Source organism: Mus musculus, chromosome 3 (genome assembly GCF_000001635.26).
Source record: "Mus musculus strain C57BL/6J chromosome 3, GRCm38.p6 C57BL/6J".
NCBI classification, from domain to species: Eukaryota; Metazoa; Chordata; class Mammalia; order Rodentia; family Muridae; genus Mus; species Mus musculus.
In genome coordinates, this window is record NC_000069.6 from 35,317,202 (window position 1) to 35,332,245 (window position 15,044).

General features: G+C 43.0%; 1 long non-coding RNA gene across 6 annotated transcripts; it reads left to right on the top strand.

Annotated features, from left to right (window-relative positions):
• The first annotated feature begins 1,235 nt into the window (after positions 1-1,235).
• Gm35425 lies at positions 1,236-12,276 on the top strand. Of its 6 annotated transcripts, none has more exons than XR_880763.2 (5): positions 1,236-3,424; positions 5,360-5,487; positions 7,162-7,984; positions 10,345-10,612; positions 11,010-12,276. It is a non-coding gene; the product is annotated as a predicted gene, 35425 (long non-coding RNA). The 6 variants fall into 6 exon arrangements; XR_880760.2 differs by having other exon boundaries at positions 1,236-2,705; positions 3,317-5,487; XR_880764.2 differs by having other exon boundaries at positions 1,236-2,434; positions 3,313-5,487.
• The last annotated feature ends 2,768 nt before the right edge of the window (positions 12,277-15,044 follow it).

Below are 15,044 nucleotides of genomic sequence, written 5' to 3' on the forward strand. Positions count from 1 at the left end.
CCAGCCCCAACCTTTTCTTCTCTGAAGGTTTGACTCGTCACAAATAGGTTGCTTAGATATTTTAGTATGCATGGTGTCAACTATTGCTCCATCTGATTCACTCTAGCACAGCCCTTGAACAGTCTTTACATACCAGGAAAACCTTATATCCTTGAACCATCTCTAGCTAGCTGTGGGGAACCGCTGAGAACAGAGTTTGCAGGTTCTATCAGACATGGGGCAGAATTCTATCACCGTGGCCCTGGAATGATGGGTTTGTGATCTTGAGCACTTTATATCTCTCTTCTGAGCCTTAGTCTGTTTACCTGTAATGGAGCATGGGGTAGTTGCCTCTCTGGCTCACAAGAATGAGCACAGATACAGTGGGGCAGCTCCTACAGTGCTGGATGAATGGAGCCGCCATCATCACACAACGCCCCCGCCCTCCCCCACCATCATCTTCTTTGTGATTCTGCCGTGTAGTATAATCATTAGCGCATACTAAGGTTTGTTGTGTAAACCACGGGATGTATTTTACATGGGGTCTTGTCATCGACAAAGCAGGCCACTTTGTTTTCCTTGGCCTGGTTTGCACCTGACTTTCCTCCCTCTGTGACACTTGACGACAACTCAGTTTTCAAATGAGCTTCGCCTTTCTGATGGGTTCTCCTCCCCTGAGAACTCAGGACAAATTGTTAGCACGAACGCTTATGGTAGCAATCAAGACAAATGTCAAGCCATACCTGACCAGTGTCCTGAGGGGTTCTATGTGTGAAATGGCACTTTTAAGGATGAAATGGTTTATTTCTTGCAACTCAACTCACTCACCTGTCCCTTAAAGACTGGGTTTTCTGTGGCTTCCTGAACATTTTTTTTAAAGCCTTTCTACATCTGCACAAAACAAGCAGTTGTTGTCATCACCATTCTTGTCCTGTGAAACCTTAACCAGGTGATAGAGTTACAAATTCCGTTTCTCTAAGCAGAGCCCCGACTCTTAGCCCCACACTGGGAAGGTGCATCCAGTGGCCCACCACAAGCCTTGCTTTGGAGACTCATAAATTTAGACATTAGCATCTATATCTTTTAGACTGGGAAAAAAAAATCAACCCCTAAAGTTATTCACAACAATCAAGCAAAAATAAAGAAAAGGAACACGCTAGAATTTCCCCCTCTGCCTTTGAAAACCAGTCGATCGCAACGGACCAGTTTTTGTTTTAGTTTGTTTTCTTAGTTATTGCGTAAGGCGGTGCAGTGTGGAGTACAGGAAATAATTTAGCCCACGCACCTGCACAGAAAACCCACATCAACGAGTTTGCTTCGGCAGTCAGGCTGGGGAACCAAAGGCTAAGCCTGAAAGCAAACGTGAAATCAAATACGAAAATTGCACAGCAGCTCCGCAGGAGTCAGCTATCCAGAGGCCCCGCTGAAACCCCATCTGTCAGGTAGAGTTTCAGACACATTTTGATGTTTTGGTCACCTGACCCAAGCTCTTCAGCCCAATTGGCCCCCAAATTCCCAGGGCAGGTAATGAGGTAACCAGAGTGTGTGGGAACGAGAGGATAGGGTAGATACAACTTTCCCCGTCATTCATTAGACTGTCTACTAATTCTGCTTGTTTCTTGGTTTGACGTCTGCTTATCAGGAAATTTGAACTTCTTAAAGAAACGGAATGACTTTATCTACACCTGGGACAGAATTTAGTAACATTTGTGTAAAATTAAACCATTGTAACAGAAAATAGTAATTTGGGAGATTAAATTATTTATATGTTAATTTAACAGCCAATATGTTTTAATGCGCTTGTGTTTTGTTTTTCTCTGCTCTCTTATTAAATATCATTTGGAATATCACACTGTCATCCTTGGCTTGCCTGCAAAGTCATAGAAATAAATGTGCTGACTTATCCATGATTTTTCTAATCCTTTTCTTAGTCTCACAGGGATTTTGTCCAAACAAAATAAATGTTTATCCACATGGCATTTGTCACTATGGGAACTTTTGGCCTTTAAAATGCTGACTCTAGTAGCAGAGACAACCAACAGGAGAAATTCGCCTTGTTTGACAAGAATAAACAGAACCAGTTTGGCTAGGAACCCTTGGTATAGCCTAGCCTAATGGGGGAGGGACAGAGATCAGGAAACCAAGCAGATGTGGGTTTTCTGGCAAAACCGGGAGCTCAAACGTCACAGAAAAACTTGAAGGGATTTTTCCTTAATTTCATGTAACTAATTCCAAACATGAACAACATTAGCTGATGTGTTAGCATATATGTATAACAACTTTTGCAACTAATAATGCCACTCTTTATACTCCTGTGTTGAGCCTGACAATCTGCTCTGACAGCTTGACAACTGACAGGAAATAGACTGGTCTGCAAACTTCAGAATAAACTCGGAGTGACTTTTTTTTCCTTTTAAGTCAATTGATCCAATGCTGTGACACTCCCTGAGTCGTTGTAAGTATTTCCCTCTCTCAAAATATATCATATGATTATCAAACACATCTTTGTGGGGGATAGGGGTGGCTCATAACAGCTTTATCATTTCCCTCACCAAAGTGTGTATAGTGTCAAGTACACGCAAAAGATATGGGGCCGGAGATCTCCTTAACCAACTGGGGACTGTATCAAACATGAAGAGGAATCAGTGTGAGAACTGGTGTGAGCTCTCTGTAGAAAGCACACAGCCACGCTCAGATATGTAATTCGGGAAGCAGGCATGGAAGAGGTGAGGCAGTCCTGGGGATAGTGTTCTATAGTGACTGATGAGAAATAAATCCACCTTGGATATATTATTTCATGATCCCAGTATATATATACACACACACACAAACACACATCTGACTGCTGCTCCCCTTAAGACATGGGTCCAGTTCAAGATAAGCAATTTCAATATGAAAAGCTTCTAACACACAGATAAAAATGATTTAGGTCTTCCAGGTGTGCCATAATTCTTGGCAGGGAAAAAAAAAAGTTCACTCTGGGTGTATAATCTCTTAAAGAAATTTGTTGTCAGAGCTGGATGAAACCATCACGTTAGAAAAATAGAAGCTCAGCTACAAACAAAGTGTAAGGTGCGATGGTGGAACTCTCTGCTGCATGAACTCCCTTTTGCTTATGTAAACACTGCTGGATTTGGGCATCATTTCAAAAGAGGTACAGCTGAGCATGTAGGAGCCTATAGAAACAGGACAGACTCTTGGTGGGAGGTTTGGGGTGGGGTTCTAGTGCCAAGCCAGAGTCTAATGCCCAGACAAAGGAAGAAAGAAGATGCATTTTATAGCTTACAGATTTTTTTCTTTCTGTCTTTTTTTCCCCCCTCTCTCTCTCTTAAGGCAGCAGACCAACCAAATAACTCAATCAACAACAACAAAACTGAGATGCGCCGTGCAGTGGGAAATGTTATAACAACTTGAATAACGAAGAGGCCCCCGAAGGAGTGGGAATGTAGGCGAAGGGGGAAAGGCCCATATTATGGAATATTTAAACACTGTAATTCGATGCACATTTATTAATTGGCTGCTTTTTAAGAGATCCTTATTTATGGCAGGTCTAGGAACAATATAGCAAGCACAGAGCTCTCATGGCTTGTTGTGCTTTCCATATGTTCAGATGAAATGAACATCACATCTAATAGTGGTGCTCCCTGCTCTTGAAGTGTCTGCCAGTACCACATCCCTTGGGAGCTGTTACCACCAAATTAATATCCTGTGGGTCACTTAACTAAAAAAACCACATTATAGAGGCATTATGTGATTAGATGTACTGCTTTTACAAGGCGGTTGGGGTGTGTACTTTGCCTCTGCTCCAGAAAGGATGGCAGGGCTCATATACATAGACCTCCAAGCCAGAGTCTCTGCGAGGCCAATGACAGTACAGACACATGTCCAAAAATGTGACCTCCATTCGCTGTCAGAAGCTGCTTTTACAAGATCAACCAGGGTGACTTGCTTAGTAAGAAACAGACCTGAACAGCTGGTGGGGATTAGCTGCTCTGAAGGGAGGTGTTTTCTGTCTCTATCAGGCCAGCTTGTCACCAAATGCTTATACTAAGTACAGGGCCATGGGATGCTCCAGTGGCTCAGTGAATCAGCGTGGGCTGCTTACACAGAGCCATACGGCGACCATAGTGCCCTATCAAAGCTAGGATCTACCAGCCAGAAAAGACTAGGGCTGTGAATTTGAAACGTGTCCTTTAGTCTCCACCCAAACAGCTGGAAGTATGTTTTGTTGTTGTTTGAGTTCTGAAGGCATCTGGCAGCAGCACACCAGGCAGTTCTAGCAGGAGATTCAGTTGGGTCAAGTGCCGTGGCTGCAGGCAGTATAGATGAATAGCTCCTCCTTAAGCTCACTCTTGAGTCTCTCAGGAGATAATTCATGTATGCATCTTTCAGATGGCAGCCAAAGAGGGTGCAGGCTGCCCTCAAGAGGGGAGCAAGCCTCAAAAGCATCTAGGAGGGACACTAAGGGCTAGACATATGTTTGAGTAGGACTCTGGGATATCTGTGGTTACATTCCCAATCAAGTAAAGATGATGTCTTTCTTGATTGGGAAAACCATGCAGTAGTTACTTTTGCTTTTTACTGGGTTGGCCCTGAGTACATATTATAACTTGATGGCTTGCTTAAGAGATTTTTTTTTTTTTTGGTTGTTGTTGTTCAGCCATCTAGACTGCCAGTGGATACTGTCACTACAAAGCATACTGATCAGCTGTGAGCTACAGTCTACACATAGAAGCAAAAGAACTTCTGGGGGTTGAGGTGGGCAATGAAGTAGGAACAGAATTTCTCATCAAAGCATTAAATTCTTGAACAGCTCTTTAAAAACATCATCAAATATTTACTCTCCAGAGAAAGTAGAATTTTATAGAAGAGAGGCATCCTGAGGAGTTGCTTTTGGAAGCCCTGCTTACAGGTTTAAGTAGACAGGGTCTCCACTCTGCCTATCCATGGTTGCTCATTATTCCTCAGCCTGATATCACAAAGAAACCATGTGAAAAGGAGCCTGGCAGGGTGGATTGTGTTCTTTCTATCCTGTCTTGCCAGCTGCCACGTTTCTGAACTGCCAGGATTCTCAGTCTCAGCCGTGTATCTCTCTCTCTCTCTCTCTCTCTCTCTCTCTCTCTCTCTCTCTCTCTCTCTCTCTGTGTGTGTGGGGGGGGTGTAATTGTAATGGGATTCTAATATTTACCCAAAGATTAATAATTAGTGAAACAAATTTCAGTTTCTTCCATTTGTATCCTGAAACTGGTAACAAGTGGAGACAACTCCTGACTTGGATTAATTAGACATGAGGATGTCAAGAGCTACTCAGAAGATCTCAGGGCTTCTCCAGCCACCCTGCCCAAAAGGTCATAATGCTATGCCACCCATGATCCCCAAGGCTGACGAGAAGAGCTGTGTTCAAGAAGAGGAACACGTGGAGCACCATGACTGACGAAGGAGACACAGATGTAAAAATGGCAGCAGGGTAGAAAGCAAAGGTGGAAACGCTACATTGTGGACTTCTGAGTGAGTATTTGTGACTTGGGATTTTGGAGGTTTTCACTCATCGCAGAACTGGGCTGTTGATGGAAGTCTGTGACTGTGAAGTTGACCCTAAAATAAAACTATTTGAACATATAACGTCTATTTAAAAAAAAAAAACTTCATGATAAACATCTCCTATATTTACTGATATTCCCAAAAGGTAACAGAGCACCAAGTACCGTGTGCACTTTGGGTGTCACCTTCCCCTGTGTTCTGAGGCCAATTAAGTCCCCCAGTTGACACTTACCAAGTGTCTGATCACCAACATGTGCAGCCTTCAGTCTGCCTGAGACATCATCTGTCCCTCACCCTTTCCAAGCATGCACTTAAGTTCCAAAGCAAACACTTTCTTCAATGTCAGTGCCCATGAGATTTTACTTGTGATTCTGTGCTGTGAGTGGTTGCTAAGAGATGGGAGGAGAGTCACAAACAAAATAGGAGTGCATAAGCCTCCAGTGAACACTAAAAGTAGGCTGTCAACAAGACTGTACTTTCCCAAGGATGATCGCTGTGTACTGCAATATAAATGCCACTCTACCGCACAGCAACTGCCCACGGTCCCCCACCGCCCCAAACTGTGGCCCTCTGTCCACAGTCCCTTCCATCACTCTCTTAAAAACAAAGCCCAGGTATGCAATTCTCTCTGCAACCTTCCATACTTCCATTAAGCTGGCTGACTTTAAAGTCGCTGTGCATATTGGAAACTGTTTCCTGCTAAGGGAGCGGAAGTGGCCATCACACCTTTAATTGGACGGCCATTTGAGGATGAAGACTAGGTCAGAATCAGGTGCAGGGCATCTATTTGGGACAGCTCCAAGCTCCGCAGTCTTGCGCACCTTGGTACCCACATACCCCAAACGGGGCAAGAACAAGAAGATGAAAGCTGTGCACCCCCAACCCCAACCCCCACCCCCAGGGCAAGGACTGTAGCCTGCAGGAGGACAGAATTTGTGACCTGTTTTCAAACAAGCCAGCAGAAGCAAGAATACAGTCATTCCGCAGGCAGAAACTGTAGGCTACTTTTCGCCCACCTTCAACACCGTAAACTAGGATTTCAAACCCTTCAGAGCTCTCCTGTTTCCTTCCTCTTGCCTGTTCTGTTTCTTGCTTCTTCACAAGTGTCCACAAAAAACAGCTCCGTAGCTGGATCCTAGAGAGGCTGGACTCTGCCAAGGTTTGCTAGTCTCCCCGACTCCCCCTGCTGGTGGGTTTAACTACAACCCAAACTCAAAAAAGCAGCTGTCCAAAATATTTTTCAAGTCAACTCCCATGATAATAGAGTAAATCAGAAAGGGAAGAGAAAAGAGAACACCGAAGGAGTTCAACTCATGCTCTAGGCTGCCTTGCATGGTGATTGATGTGAGCCGGTCATGCACTGTGACAGACGGGAGCTGGAGGCTTAATATCCTTTCGGAAACTAGCCTTGGGATCAGGTTTGTAAAATATAAAATAGATAAGTTGCTTTTAAAAGTTCCCTCTATCCTTTTTGTTCCCACACTCTTCTTCATGTTTGTGGCTTGCAATATTTCCCTCGGTCTCTAGACATCTACTTAATAAGTACCAATAAAGACCGCGTGTTAGCCTCAAACAGTGGTAGCGGTTCCCGCCTGCTAATTACTTCTTTTGCACTGACTGTTTCCGCCCTCTCATCAACAGGAGCTTTGGTATAAAGGGCGATGAAGGAGAACTCGCCGAGGCCAGCCGAAGCCAGCCTGCTGAATGCTGCTGTAATTACACAGTAGCCTGGAGTAGCTCTTCTCAAATCAAATTATGAGCCTGGATTACCTAAAACTCTCAGGGCACCGTCCAGGTTTTCATTTGTCTGGAGGTTGCTGTCAGCAAGCAGGTTTTTTTTTTTTCCTTCTCATTATTCTTTGCAAGGATTATCAAGGCCCCACTTCCGAGGCAGTATCCCAGAGCTAGGAGACTCTGGGAAGAGGGCCGTTTTCTCACAAGGCTTGTCTCCCTGTGCACTTATCGCTTACTTTTCAAAAGTATAAAAGGAACAAAATGAAAAGAAACTCTTTTTTTCCGTGTTTCATACTTTTCTATCATTTGCATATCAAAGTTTATGTCCAGCTGAGTTTACTCATGATTCTTTGGCAAATATTTATGCTTTGTTAATGTCTCAACCACCTATACAGCAATTAGAACAAGAGTCAACAGGCTCAACCATATTTGGATCATTGTTTGAACACCTGACTGTCCCCTGGGAAGTGTGCACTGCACTAGAAATAAGAGGAATATGAAGATCATCTAGAGGTCACGGCTCCTGGAGTAGAGGCTCCCTACAGTGTGTGGCCCTGTGACACTCCTTTAAGCTCTCATTTTCTCCATGGACAGCCAAAGATACGGAACTTCATCATTCTAAAGGCTTCCGTTCTTCTAGTCTCACCTGTGAACACAGCACCTATGTATTGTTTAAGCAATTCTTGTGCCTTATCGGAAAAAGTAGGATTTTAACTTCCACAGCCAACAGGTATGCAAAGGGAGATAGCCATCCATTTCTTAAGTGGTTTAAATTTTTATTAAACCAAGACTTGGTGTTCTTGAGATGCAACTGAGAGATAAATCAACAGCTTAGACCATTGCTAACTTTTAAAGAGTGTCCTCACTCGGGAGGCAGAGGCAGGTGGATTTCTGAGTTTGAGGCCAGCCTGGTCTACAGAGTGAGTTCCAGGACAGCCAGGGATACACAGAGAAACCCTGTCTCAATAAATAAATAAATAAATAAATAAATAAATAAAAAAGAGAGTCCTGGGGTACAAATCCCAACTCTGACAGGATCTGTGAGCTGTAGAGGTATAATTTGGAGTGTCTGAGATTTCTAAAGTTGCTTCCAACATAGAAATGACAACTCAAGAAGGGGGTTGTGGGGATACAAGCAGTTTGCTGGGCATTGTCGACCAAGCAGATCTCTGTGAGTTCGAGGCCAGCCTGGTCTACAGAGTGAGTTCCAGGGCAGCCAGGGCTACACAGAGAAACTCTGTCTCAAAAAGTATACCTATATCTATGTCTACATCTACATCTATATGAATATCACACACAACCAAGTAGTCACACTCCAAATATAGCAGTCCCTCAAGGCAAATGAATATTGGTCTAAATACTGAAAAATTCTCTCTGGTCTGGGTCAGCCTGTGTTCAGAAACTTTCCATTATGGTACAGAGGTTTAAGGTGGGCACAGGGTTAGGAAATGCAAGAGCATAGCTATTGGGGATCAAAGGGGAAATTTTCAGACATGATCATTACAGTAATACACTATATAGAACAAGACAATTTAGTAAGTTAGTGCTCCAACAGATCCAAAGATAATAATAACATGTTTTTAATGTAATAACTTAATCTGAAAAGCATTTTAAACTAAACTATTAGCTGTATTTGCATTTTTAAAAAAATCATGAGATCATACTTAATATTTTAAAAATCTCTCATTAGACATTAGAAAATGAACTGACCCTTAGAATTAGCGCTACTTGAGAACGAAAGGACTTCATTAACAATGCAACGTTAATTCTGCTTTTAATACTATTTTTCTTTATTTAAAAAATTGTAACTTGAGAGTTAGCACCTTTTAAGTTCTTGTGTAGTCACTAAACTCAGGTCCCACACACAAGACTAAGCCACTCTCAGGAAGATACCAAGAAAGCAGTGTTCAGGGCGTGACATGGTAATGTGGCCAGTGAGGATGTGGTTTTCACTGTGGGCCGTCGTCATCCTTTGTGGCATTAATGGAGATGGATTGGTAATGAAATGCCATTTGGGAAGGCGTCGAGTAAGCATATTAGAGAGGATTTTTATTTCCACGGGTAAAGTAACCGGAATCTGATTGCTGGTCTTTAAGTCAAACATGAAGTCCTGGCCGCGGGATCTCCTCATAACATCCGTAGAGCTTTAAACCCTGCTTTACAAACTGGAAAAATTTCAAAACTATCACATCTCTCCCATTTGGCTTTGCTCATAACCAATGTGTTTCTCCTTGAGTTGTGGTCAGAGCAGGAAGTGTTACCAGCAGAATTATGCAGTTCCTGTCCTTGTCCCAGGACAGGAGCCCCTTCCTTCTCACTGGCTGGGAGTGAGTCAGACTGCTGCTGTCATAAATGGGCACATATGGATGGAAACGCGCTAAATGTGACTGGTGGACAGCATTGTTGTATAGACATGTACGATGTATCTATGATCACTATTTTATAGACATCTGTGTCAACATGGAGAGTCAGCCCATAAAGGGAAGTGCCACTCGGTGTAAGACCAACCTTTCCATACCTCCCTTTCCAGTCAGTACCATGCTCTCAAAACTGTCTCCTGAGCAGCCCTGTAAGACTGTCTGTCTCATGTGGAATGCTGGTTACACACCCAAACCAAAGCACACTCAGCCACTGCTGTGATCTTCCTTCCTTATTAACACAAATCCCGTAGTTCTTAACGTCGCTCACCCCATTTCCCTATCCACCGGTGATACTATGCCATCCACTTCAGTGGGTCTACACTTTTAACAGGATGAGAGTAGTACCTACCACATTTGTAGTCACGGGCAATTAGATGCTATTATTATTACTGATTTGCTAGGTATTCAAACCTGTGTCTGCCATTAAGCTTTCTTTTGTTAAGGACCTTCTACGATAATAAAGTCTTGAAACCATGAAATGGTCTTCTCTCTCTCTCTCTCTCTCTCTCTCTCTCTCTCTCTCTCTCTCTCTCTCTCTCTCTCCCTGTGTGTGTGTGTGTGTGTGTGTGTGTCTGTGAGATCTCTTCAGAGGGGTTCCAAGGTTTTATTTCCAAGATTCTCAGGACAGTGCATCTGAGGTTCCAAGAGGCACACTTTTTTTTTTTTTCAGTGAATATGGCACACTTTTATATCCACAACATGTGACAATTTCTCCCACTGTTCTTTGGAAATGCAATGCTGAAGGCTTTTCGATACAAAGAGACCTCTTAGAGGTCTCAGATGAGTACTTTGAAGATGCTAAGGCAAGACCTCAAGGTGATGGGAACATAGCTCCTGGAAATCGCCTGGACCATGACAGACCTATGGACCTACGGTAGGAGAACACAAAGGACTCCAATGACCATGGCTGGCTGGGAACCCTGCATGGCCCCTTACAGGTATCTCAAGAATTTTCTTCCTTTTAAGCTTTTTGACAATGAGAAGATAGGTCATCACCTAGCCTAGTTAGGGCATCCCAGACAATGAGAGACATGCTTTATGATGGTGGTGGTGGTGGTGGTGGTGAAGAAGAAGGGGGGGGGGCAGGGATTACTGTGAAAGACATGTGAGAAAGTCTCGAGACTTCTAACTAGGACCTGAAGTGAAAGTTTCTGGTGGCCTCATGTGATGTAAAATCATGTGGTATTTTGCTGAGGTAGATTCATGTGACATTTTGCTGAAGCAAGACCCATAGGAGGACACGTGATGTTTGGAAAGAATATAAGTGGGACTCATCAGTGATGGAGCACTTGCATGGCTAGCTGTCATTGGTCTCCTGTCTTCACTGATCTCCAGTTAATCGAGAGAGCTGTGGCAGAGAACTCCCAGCATCCTGGCTGCTCCTGGTCACTCCAGCTGACTCCTGCCAATTTTGCAGAGGCCTGGTGGTTTCTTCCATATCATGCCACAGTTGCTCATTCGTGTTTGGTGACACTTTCGAATTGGACTGCTGGTATCCTGACAGACATAGAATGGAATTGCCCCCAAAGAACTATTTCTAAGCAGGTCCAAACCATCCATTGCCCTACTAACCTTTCTTTTCTACTACCTCTGGTGGGTGGTAGGCTAGGAGGGGAGTTAAGGTGTTTAAGAACCCTTATTAAAATAGGTTTTGAGATATATAAGACTACAAGGATCTGGTTTAAGACTTTCAGCCATCATATTCCTTTCTGGGTTTTTCTTAGATGCGAAGATCTTTACTTAATTTAAAACTTCCTCTTTGATGTTTCAAAGAGTTTAGTCAAGTATCTCAGTACCTGGTCCTGCCTTTCTAGACAACCAATACCTATATCAGAAGAATGTATCATGACGACTAAACATATAACTAACCACTAGAACTCATATACACATAAACTAGGGGATCCGGAAGCACATGGGTGACAAATAACAACTTCACCCGACTCAGGGTTCATATATCCCCCAAAGGAAAAGAGCATCAACAATAAGTTTCCTAAACTGTGTCAGACAGCAGTGAACGGCAACAACAGGACATTCTGCCTGGTGTCGTGGGACCCACGCTGCCGTGCCTGGTGATGAGATTTGGGATCTGGGCCTGATTATTTGACTTTTTGAACCTCTGTGTTCAGAATTCATAAATAACACTACTTTATTTTGAAATTATAAGGATTCATTACAGTGTCCAGAACCCTTGACATAGTAGCCACCACAGAGTTGATAGCCACTTCATTTCTTTAGCTCGGACTTTCAAAACCTATGGCTGTACTCCTATTTCAAAACCACAAACCTAATTTTCCAAAAAACATACACTAGGCCAAGATATCAACATCGGAAAACTTTGAAATAAAACTTAGACTGCAAGTCAGCTAAGGTGGCATGGGCCTATTATTCCAGCTAATCGGGAGGCTGAACTAGGAAGTTTAAAAGTCCAGAGCCAGTCTAGAAAACACTGAGCCTTAACGGGGCTGGGGAAATGGCTCAGTGGTGGAACATGTACTTAGCCTGTGCAAAGGCCCCAGGTTCAACCTCCAGTGCTACTGAAAGAAAGAGAAAGCTGATGTAGCTCAGCGAGAGGTTTGCATAGGCAAAGCCCTTGGGTCAGACCAAAAAAAAAAAAAAAAATGGATATAACATTTTCGGATATCAAATAAAGCTTGAGTAACAACAACAACAAAAATATGCTTTGCATGCCCAAGGCATGCCTTAGAGGAACAGACGTTCCTCCACTCATGAGCTAGACGTTGGTTGATGCCTTTGCCTCGTCTGTATCGCTTCTTCACTGAACCCTGGTCTTTTAATTGGCCCTCTACAGATTTCTACTGACCTATAGATAAGGATCACAATCCTTGTGGCTAGCTTTGGAGACTTCCTCTAGGTCACCAGGACACTTGAAGGTGGGGCCCCATCCCCGGTGTTTCCCTCTACCGTGTCTCCTGACTTTGACATCACTAGCTTTTGGCTAATTCTAACACTAACATTGTCAGCCTAAGTACTGCAGATGGAGTAAAGCAGAGACCTGGAGGGCCTGGAGAGGTGAGGCTGCTAGCCAGTGTGATCTGATGCTGGGGCTTCCCAGCTACTGTGTCTTTAGTAAGGACCCAGTGGGAATAGTTCTTTCTTTGGGTCCCAGGCTCTTGCCTCCACAAACCTAACCCATAATAATCATCATCATTGTCATCATCATCATCATCAATGTTCATTTCTCAATTTAAAACTGTAATTTACTAAAATAAATAAATACAAATTATATTTACATCTTTATTCTCTTTATTTGTGAAGCAGCCCAGCCCAGGATGAACACGTAAGGATCCATACCTGTTAACTGATTGACCACATCAATATTTACCATCCCTTTCCCTGTGCATACTTGCTCAGGGTTTTCCTGGTTGCCTGTTCTACTTCCCTTCTTGCTGTCTCTTAAACCCCGATTTGTAAAGTGTGGATGCCCATGTTATTTGACTCAACAGACAATGGGCTTGCAGAGAAATGCTTAAACGGGCTTTTCAATCAGGCAATTAATATAACAACGGGTGGATAGATGAAGGAAAGGGCCAAGGCTGCACAGCCTTCATCATTGGCTCTTATAACAAGCTGAATTTACCCAAGTGGCCTCGCTTGAAAAGAGAAACACCAGAGGTAGGTGAGGCAAGGGGCAGCTGCCCCTGCACAAGCCATGGAAGGGGGGTCTTGCTTCTTTGGCTAATTCCGATGGTAGATGTTTTCCTCTTAATTATCACTCACCTTTTAGAAGAAATTTGTACTTTCTAAGCTAAAAAATAAAAGCAAGAGCAATAACACCTACACTTTCCCTTAAACTCTATACATCTTAACTTTGACTAACAGTAAATGTGACTAATCCTCCAGCCACTGAGTATTTATCCAGTTCTTAAGCCGGTGTGTATTTATATCTACAAGTAGACGTCAAGCCATAAAAAGAAAAGAGTAAAATAAGTAAGTAAAATACTTTAAATTAGTTTAGATGGACAGATGGGCTTTGGTTAGTGAAAGTCCCAAGTGAGAATCTTAAGAGTCAACATGTTTGACTGTCAGGTACAGGGGGCGGGGGCGGGGACGGGGGAGGGAGAGAAGGGGTGTCAGGATTCCTTTTCAGACTTATTATTTTGAAAAACAGAGGGGAAAGCCCATGAAAGGAAAGAGATAGATCTTAAGGTTTCCACAAGTCCTGACTGAATTTACTAAGGCAGGTCTCTGTCCCCATGAGTCACATGCCAGGCATGGTTCTAGGGACTGTCTGTTCTCAGGTGGGAAGAGAACACTACCTGCCCTATGTGAAGCTTAGCTTGTATATTACCCCCTTCTTCACTAAGAGTGAATTAATTGGACACTGTGCCTTTTAGTGAGCTCTTTTCTTTGGCTCCTTATGACTGTTCAGTGGTCTACGAAGAGGAGGCAGAGCAGGGTGAGGTACTGAGGGAGGGATATAATCCAGTCCTCCACAAAACCTCAGTCCATTGTGTAGGAAGGGCTAGCCAGGATGGCGCCCGTGCATTTCCTTCAGGGTTAGGAACGCTCATCACAAATGGTTCACTGTTGACATTTCCATCAACCCATTCCTGGATAATGAAGAGTTATTACTTCAATAGTTACTGTCATAATACGCTATTGTAGAGCATCTCACACATTGAGCTAGATCATTCATTGTCAAACGCAGTTTCTGAAACACTGTGAAAAGTATCCGCATATAAAGATGACTAGCAACGTGGCAACATGGTGGTTTGGTGGTTTCTCAATGGGTCTGAGCAGGTTGTACATAACAAATGTGTATGTGTGTGTTGGTGTGTTAGGGGATACTTTTCACACACACACATCACCCACACACTATTGTTGAGTGTCAAAAAAAAAAAAAAAAAATAGAGCCCAGGGTCTTGAGTACTAGGCAAGTACTTTGCCAACGAACTCCATCCCCAAGGTTTTAGCTTGGTTTTGATATCTTACAACTATGTAGCTCCAGGTTAGCCTCAAAATTGCAATCTTTGTCTCTACCTTCTCATCGGAGCACTATAGGCATATCCAGCATTCCCAATATCGTACAATAATCATTTTCAGTCTCGCTTATGGATTGTTGTATATGGGTTGTATTTCCTCATCTATGAGAAGTTTGTAACTTTTATAACAGCGCTGTATTCCAGAAAATTGTATATTCTTAAAAAAAAAAAGAAACATATCCCAATAGTATCTAATGTAAGTTCCATTAACAACGCATTTAAAGTATTTGTAAATCAACCAAGATGCTCTCCTAACCTGAGAGAGACAGATGTAGAACTAAATAGATATGAAAAAAAGCATGTTTTAAAAGAGGAAAGAAAAAAGTGACTTGATATGCTTTCTTTCATTTCAGTGAATTTCTTCCAA